The following is a 9,121-nucleotide window of genomic DNA, read 5'->3' as shown; positions in this document are numbered from 1 at the left end:
ATATTGAATGCTTTGTTACCAAGGTAACTTGGATTGCAAGCCCTGATTTCAAAACTATATAAAGGAGAACTCTAGCAACCGGGAAACCTAATCCCCACACCTCATGTGTGTTACTAGTTGCATAACTAGAGTCGATTCTCCTTTAACCTTAGGTTTCTTCTCGAGACCTGTAGGTTAACGACTTGAAGACTTCATTGGGATTGTGAAGCCAGACCCAACTATTATTTTGTAGTTTCGTGATCCGATCATGTTGTTTCTATCGTGATTGAGTGCAATCGTAAAATTGGATTGAGATTTATATTTCTGATAGGCAAGATAGAAAAGTAATCACAAACACCTTCGTCTCATCGTTTGTGATTCCACAATATTTTGTTTCGCTAGTCGATTAAGATTATTTTGAGGTGGTTGATAATACTAGGCTGTTCTTAAGGAATATAAGTCTGGTTTATTAATTGGTTCTTGTTCACCTTGATTTATCAAAAGACGAAACAAAAACTCTTGGGTATTTCTGTGGGAGACAGATTTATTCAATCATATAGACTTTTCTGTGTGAGACAGATTTGTCTATCAAGTCTTCGACTTTGGATCGTAGCAACTCTTAGTTGTGGGTGAGACCAGCTAAGGGAATCAAGTGCGTAGTATCCTGCTGGGATCAGAGACGTAAGGAGCGCAACTGTACCTTGAATCATTGTGAGATTGATTTGGGTTCAACTACAGTCCAGTCCGAAGTTAATTGGTAGTAGGCTAGAGTCTGTAGCGGCTTAATACAGTGTGGTGTTCAATCTGGACTAGGTCCCGGGGTTTTTCTGCATTTGCGGTTTCCTCGTTAACAAAATTCAGGTGTCTGTGTTATTTCTTTTCCGCAATATATTTTGTTATATAATTGAAATATCACAGGTTTTGCGTTAATTAGATCAATCAATTAGAATATTCAACCTTGGGTTGTTGATTTACATTGATTGACACTTGAACATTGGTCTTTGGTACCGTTCAAGTTACTTCTCTTATATTCAACCCGGCTCGCAGATTTCTATTTGCTGATTGCGGATTGAATTAAGAGTTAGAGATATTTATACTCTTTGATATACTTTATTCTAGATTGAGTCTGACCGTCTAGTTGGTTCTCTAGAAAGTGTATTGGAGTAAGTCCTCTCAGATTTCCAAACGAACTGTTGGGTGTGGTTGTTAGACCCCCGCATTTTCAATAATATAAATATATAGCACTTGTCATACATCAAAGTTTAAGATGATGAGATTCTTGTAACCATATTACAGTTCGTTTTGGTTCAAAATGGATTTTTTGATTTTTTGTTCACAACTTAATGCAAATATCTTCATACTCACTTGATCTCATTTATCAATTTTTAATGTGATAATTATGATGTATGTGAAAAAATTATTACAAATTTTGTATATATATAATATACAAAAAAAAAATATTCCTCATTTAAATAGCTTTTGTTTATACTTAGATACATTTTTGTGTTTCCTATGCATATGCATGAATATGCCCAAATACACATATGAATTTTTTTTTCCTTTGGTCTTTTCAAGAGACATTCATATAAGAATTTTTTTTTGTGATCCCTAAAATATTGTTATACAAAGGTTTTACTGTAATTGATTGAAGTGTAATCGGGAAAATCTCTAAAAGAAATAATAACGGACCAAGCAAAAGCGATGCAAAATATGCCATAAAGATTGTATTCCTCAAACGAGACACAAGTGGTGTCTATGGCATATCATGAAGAAGCTTCTTACGAAATTTGGTAGTTATATCGATTATTTAGATATAACTTATGACATGAAAGTCGTGGTATATGATCGCAATCTCCGGATGAGTTTGAACAAATGTGGCATTGGATGTTGGATGAATATAACTTGGAAAACAACAGATGGTTGAATGATTTGTTCAAGGAAAGTAGTCGTTGGGTGCCATGTTACCTCAAAGACACATTCTGGGCAGGGATGTCAACTACTCAAAGAAGTGAAAGTGTAAATGCATTTTTGACGGGTTTATAAATGCGAGGACATCACTTAAACAGTTTGTAGAGCAATATGAGCATGCATTGATAAACAAAGTAGAAAATGAAAAGGAAGCAGACGCGATCTCCTCTCTGAAAAAATCTTGGCTTAGAAACTACTTACCCGATGGAGAAACAAATGCGAAAAAGGTATACTAACTCCAAATTTCATGAATTTCAAGTTGAGCTAAAAGCAATGTTATATTGTTTCTTCGTTACGATTGAAAGAACACCTTCTCATACGATCTACTACATTAAAGAAGACGTAAATATTGAGGATTACCTTAAAACCATGACTTTTCATGTAACATTTAATGCAGAAAAATATGATGTTCATTGTTCCTGTTAGAAGTACACATTTAGAGGAATTCTATGCAGGCATGCCCTAAGTGTTTAGTGTTATAACAAAGTAAGAAAACTCCCAGATAAGTATATTCTCAGATGGTGGCGGAAAGACATGATAAGAGCTCATACAAAGGTCAAAGTGGGTTTTAGTTGTTGGACTAATGATGCAAGTACTAAGCGTTACCATGATTTGTGCACTTAGTTTGTTGAGCTTGCCGATTGGGTAACAGATGACGAGACTCAATATCATGATACAGAGAATTGGTTGGATTGTAAGAAAAAAGAAGTGCAACAGACAATTATCAAAGCTAAGGAAACCCAAAAGCTTAAGGGTAAACAACTAATAGTAAATGAGGTCGACATAGTTGATACAGATGACGACCTCACTACAACATGCCTAGATCCGATACGTAGGCCACGAAAAAAATGCCTTCCACGTATGATTGCAAACCAACCACCAAAAAGACGTACGAAGAAAAGTGTATTACATAAACAAGTCTTTTAATATTTTGAATTGTGTTACTCATAGTGCATGATTTTGATTATACTTAATATTGGATATCCATTTTATAGGATAGGTGAGATTGCGTTACTCAAACGCAACAAGACGAACCAATAGAACAACCACAACACCAATATGGAGTAATGCAACCAGAGAACCTATATGGATATGCAAATAATGTGAGTACACGTGATTAACTGACATTCATATAAATATGTATAGGTTGGCTAACTGTTAATATCCCGACATAATTTTATTTCCAGGGTATCCAGTATTAGAATTTTGTAGGAGGATATGTTAATGGTTCATTTACTGAATGGATGCTAGATGGGCGTCCATATGGATGACTTAACACATCATTTTTTTTGTTGTTTCCAATTTTCTTAGTGATCTAAGATTAACAATGAAACAAAAACATTTAATCGCAGTGAAGTTATATGTAGTGAATGCAAAACAAGCATACGCTGCCAATTTAGAACAGATAAGTCAATGTTAACTATACAAACTTGCGGTAATGAATTTAGTTTCGTTCAGTGGGTTTTGTTTACAGTGATACTTACCCTCTTTGCTAGAAAATGGAAATGGTGGATTATGGAGGCAAAACATCTCCTGATTGGTTTCTGGCTATCCATTTGATTTTATGGAATACCTTCATGAAATGTTGGTTCAGTTCAGACATTTTCAAATAGAGATGGTGTATCTTCACAAACATCTCAGAACAAAAGCTGGTTAAAATCTTGACAAAAGTCTCAGGAACAAAATAGCTAGAGTTAAGCAAAGATTATTTTATTATCTTTTCCAATCTCTCTCCAAGATATATTATTATTTTTTTTCCAATCTTCTGCCCACAAAATCGGCAACTAAAAAACGGAAAATGATAAACAACCTGAGCAGAAATCCCGAGCCAATCACAGACTGAAACAAAAAATGCGGACCCCTGCTTTTACACACACCAATCCCAATGCTAAGCACGCGGGAGCGACCGTCGAATTACTCCTTGAGAGATTTTCCGGTGGGAGAACTCGGTGAGTGTAGCTGCTCTCCTAAAAAACCACTTTCACCGATTAGAGCAACCATGTCACCTGCCACCTCATGGTCCTCTTTTGGTACACCAAAAACTGGTCCGTCCTAGACGCTCCGGTTTTTGGACCATGGTTCAATTTTTAATTACAAAAATTGTCATATGGCAGAAATTTGGGGCAAAAAGGCACATGAGTTTGGGTCTCACACCCTCACAGTCAGTCAGGGATATATTTTGGTACCAATTATATTCTGGTTCTTGAGAAAACGATTCATTTTTGGGATAATTGGTGTTTAGTACTCAGGTTTTGGCCAACACTAGGCCTTGGTCTAACATTTGTCCAACGTTAGGGGTTGGTACCTGGACTGGATGTTGACCGGAGTTGACTGTCTATGACCTAACTTTAAATGATTTTGTAAATTAAAAATCTGTAAAATATTGATATTACAAGTCTAGCCTTGAGGTGGGTCTAACATCCAACGGTTACAAAGCAAATCATTTAATCTATGGTTGGGATGCAAAATCGAATAACCATACACTTGACTATTTTTCTTCCGCCCCATCTCAATCTTCGTCTTCTACCTCCGCATATATCAAGAACACAGCCACAAACCTCATTAACTTGTTTCCTGATTTCTTTAGTCAAAAGTTCAATTTCAATAAATCGAAACCCCAACTTACCCTATCGAAGAAAACCCTTGTTTACTGATTAAATCATAATCTCAAATTCATTGAATCAAAACCAAAATTCCAATTTCTACCCCTAATTTGCTAAATCAAAAACCTAACTTCTGTAAATAGAAACCCAAATGAGAGTGATAGCTGCAACTGAAGCTTTAGGCCGATGGGGTTTATGGGTTGCAGACAGGAAAATGGAGATCGAGCAGGATAAATTGCAACTGATGATTGAAGCATCGATGGAGAAGACATGGTTTTATACTTGAATTGAAGCTTCTTTGAGAACTGGGAAGAATACGGATGAGGTTGGATTTGAATTCAGATGAGTTAGAGTTGTATCTGTGATGTTCTAGGTTTACAGGTTAGGCGATTGATTACTTGTGATGTTGTTTGTAACTATAACTCGTTGTTGTTCTGCTGGTGGTGATTTGATTACTTCCTCCTCCCTTTTCCTGTTAGGTTTCAATCTTTTCCTGATTTTCTTCTCCTTAAAAATGGTAAGTTGAATTAGGGTTTTCAATTGGTTGATGTTTATTCGATTATCATGGGTTCGTACTTATGGTGGAAATGGTAATTCGTAGACAAGAATCAGATGAAGCTTGGGTTAAACTCGAGCCTGAAATGAGCAGTAACATGGTTCGATTTGAGTTGAATTACGGAGGATTTGAAGTTGCTGCCTGAGATGGTGATGAACACAGAAAGAAGAAGAATAATTGGTGATGTATTGCTTCCATTATTGCGTACAAAGGATGAGTTTTTTGGGGGGAAAATTTGGGTTATTTGAAATGAGTGATTCCAGTGGAGGAATCCTATTGCTCAAAATGAAGGAACCAATCCTCAAAATGAAGAACCCGAAGCTCAAAACAATCAGGTAAACTTCTATACTCTTCAAATTGTATGAATGATGCTCCAAGTGGTCGATTCATGTACACTATGCAACTACTCAGAGTGAGGGTCGTTAAGTCGAGAGGATAATAAACGAACGACTCTAAGGAGTCGTCAATTACTTGACACAACCTTTGACGACTCAAACCTGCAACTTTTGCAGATTATGAAAAATCGTCAACCAAGTGTGATATAATTGACGACTCCAGCTAGTTAGGTCACACAGAGTCGTTAACTTAATATGTTTAGTACCCAACGACTCTAAAACTTTTTACTCTCTGAAGATGTTACTCTTAGGTCGTTAATTTGGCATTCCTATATACTGACGACCCTAGCGAGCCATTTCATAGATTAATGAGAGTCGTCATTCCCCACATGTATAGATAGTAACGACTCTATCACTTGCCGCTCGAGCCACTTATGGCAGGGAATTATCGTGATGGTAATCAAACTCGTGGTTGTGGAGTCTGTGGCTCGAGCTGATTGCTGCCATCGATGGTCATTGTACTGAGAAGAGATATTGAGGATTACTCGAGTATGCGTTGGGCCTTGGGTTGCTGCCAGCGATAAAAGGTAATGGATGAATGATGATCGGAATATGATTGTTGCTGCCATTGGCAATTATTCAAGCATGGCAGCGATGGAGCTCAGGTGATGGAAGAGAACGATAATGGAGTTCAAGTAGAGTTTGGAGCCGCGACTTCGATGCCAGTGATGATGGATGATCGGTGGTGATCGTGATGATGAAGGATGGTGCTGTTGTTCATAGATTCTTGGAGCTCGAGTTTGAGTTGTTGCTGTCACTAGCTACTGAAGGAAGTGAAGATGAGCATTGAGATGCTGTCATCATCGACAGTAGATGATGGATCGTATGAGAACAAATTGCTGCCATCGTGATCAGAGATCGAGAGCTCGGGTTGGACAGAATGATAGAAAGAAGAGCAGCAGGGATTTTTGGTGGTTAATTGACTCGAGAAGAGTAGTTTTCTTTCTCTGATGGTTCGAAACTGTGGTGGTTATCGGTGATCGATGGCATGGAGAACAGAGAAGAAGAACTCGAGCATGGCAGTGATTAAAATGGGTCGATGGAAGAATGATTGATGATGCTGCCATTAATGGAAAGCCATGGAAGAGTTTCTAGTGAATATATCATTCGAACTCAGTTGAGTTCACGAAGAGATAATGGGTTTGTCGAGATTGGTGGCGCTGTGGCTAATGAGCAAAGGAAGAACGGTGAATAGATTATTTGGAGAGACGGCAATAGATGATGAACCGGTGAGTGATCGGTAGTTGGCTGCTGTTGTGGAAAAGGATGGAAAATAGAGTTTAGCTGAGAAGAGATGGAAGTCAGGGACGCGACAAAGTTGAGCTGATGTGAGAATGGAGTCATTTTCGTTGCATAAGAAGCGTTTTCTTGCCGGTAAAAATGATTTTACAATCAACAACAAGCTGAAAATAATTTAATCTTAAGTTTTTAAACGAGCTTATTATACTTACATGATGGTGGGATGAAGTGGTTAGATGCATATGGACGCATCCGTAATCTTCAAGCTATATCTTATAAAGCAACTAGTGCGTCTTTTTTATCGAAGTGACTGAATGTCGATATGCATACGGTATGGCTGCATCATTTCTTATTTCTTTGCTGCATGTGTTTGTTTGGCGTATGTTATGTACTGGTGTGTACGATAACAAGATTGGATTGAGATTTACGCTGAGAACATAGTAATCTCCTTGATTCCACTGAACCAAAGCCTAATCGATTAAAATGGACTCTTTTGATTTTATTTTTCATAAACTGTTCTTACGGACACTTTTCAGCTTATAAAGCCATCCCTTCCTAACCTAGCATCAACGGTCCCCAACAGCCCAGGTCGTCACATCCGACACACCCATTATAATTAAACGTTAACCACTAATTTAACAAATTAAATTAATTAACTGTAATTAACTACTACTAAATACATTTTAACACAAAAGACTAATGACAAGCCGATATTGGACACGGGGCATCCTCCCCTTGGGATAGGGATATGACAATACCTTCCCCTCCAAAACATCCTTGTCCTCAAGGATGGAGAACTGAGATGCAAGGCTTTGCCGAGAACTCTGGTAAGAGCTGATATCGGCCACTCTGCCATAAATCTCAGCTTCGCAATAGATACTCCAGAGACGCTAGTGGTAACCCCTCGTCCTCCTTGATTCCACTGAACCAAAGCCTAATCGATTAAAATCGACTCTTTTGATTATATTTTTCATAAACTGTTCTTAAAGACTATTTTCAGCTTATAAAGCCATCCCTTTCTAACCTAGCATCAACGGTCCCCAACATCCCAGGTGGTCACATCCGACACACCCATTATAATTAACGTTAACCACTAATTTAACGAATTAAACTAATTAATCGTAATTAACTACTACTAAATACATTTTAACACAAAAAACTAATGACAAGCCGATATTGGATACGGGGCATCCTCCCCTTGGGCTAAGGATATGACAGCATACTCCAAATGCATCCTAATCAAGCATTTGGGGAAAATAGGTGTAGAACGGCTTCATATGATTCGACATGCATGTTAATGCTAACCTGGATTGTCTTGGACCGCTGCAGGTCAGGTAGGAGTTGGGCATATTTAGACATATTTAGGGTCGGCAGACAAAATTTATAAAACGAAACGACCCTTCAACATCGTTAACGACTTCAAAAATTTGAAATGACGATCCTTCAACATAGTTAACGATTACAACCATTTGATATGACGACCCTTCCTATTTTTTGAACACAGAACAAATTTTGTATCATATAGAGTCGTTAGTTTCATAAATGGTCAAACAAAGAATCGTTAATGCTTTAGAAATATATTGACGACCCTATTTGGGACAGAGAGGTGGTTCTGCATAAGACAGAGTCGTTCGTATTTAAAAAGGGTCATCGAGAAGAATCGTTAACGATTTAGAAATTCCTGGACGACACTATTCTATGGTAGAAAACCAGCTTTGGGGTCGTTATCTACTACACCCTAATGGTAAACGATTTTTCATCAATCCAACATGCATATCAAAAATCGTTAAGCAATAAAAAACCGTAGTTAACGATCCTGGAACTGTAACTGCAATTTTGCAGTTGAAAACCTAATTTTTCAATCAACAAATCAAATTAAACGCAAACCCAACTTAGATTAGGGGATTTTAGTTCACTTACGACGATAAATCGGTGAGAATTTTTTTCCCTCAGAAGTCGTTAATGGAATGGGAGACAATGGGAGGGAGGGAGCGGAGGAGAAGAATGGGAGGAGAAGAAGTTTTGATTGAAATGAAGATTGGGGGCTTAGGTTAGTAGTTAATGAGATTTTTAGGGTAGTTATTAGAGAAGACTAAATTGGTATTTTCACCAACATTTTGGAAGCCCTCTATCTTTTATGGGGTGGGTATAAATTGGGTGAGGCCCGTGATTATTTTCCATGGCCCCAAATTCAGCCTTGAAAAAGAACTGTGTTTCTCAAACCCTAGAATTTCTTGTATCTCTCTAAATTCCATCGTCTGTAAATCTTTCTCCGTTCAACTAGAGGGGTTTCAATGGAGTATTTCAATTCATTACCGGAAGAGATTACATTAGATATTTTGAGCCGATTACCCATTGAAGCGGTGCTTGAATGCAAGTTA

Source organism: Papaver somniferum, chromosome 1 (genome assembly GCF_003573695.1).
Source record: "Papaver somniferum cultivar HN1 chromosome 1, ASM357369v1, whole genome shotgun sequence".
Taxonomy (NCBI): Eukaryota; Viridiplantae; Streptophyta; class Magnoliopsida; order Ranunculales; family Papaveraceae; genus Papaver; species Papaver somniferum.
This window is presented reverse-complemented; position numbering follows the sequence as displayed.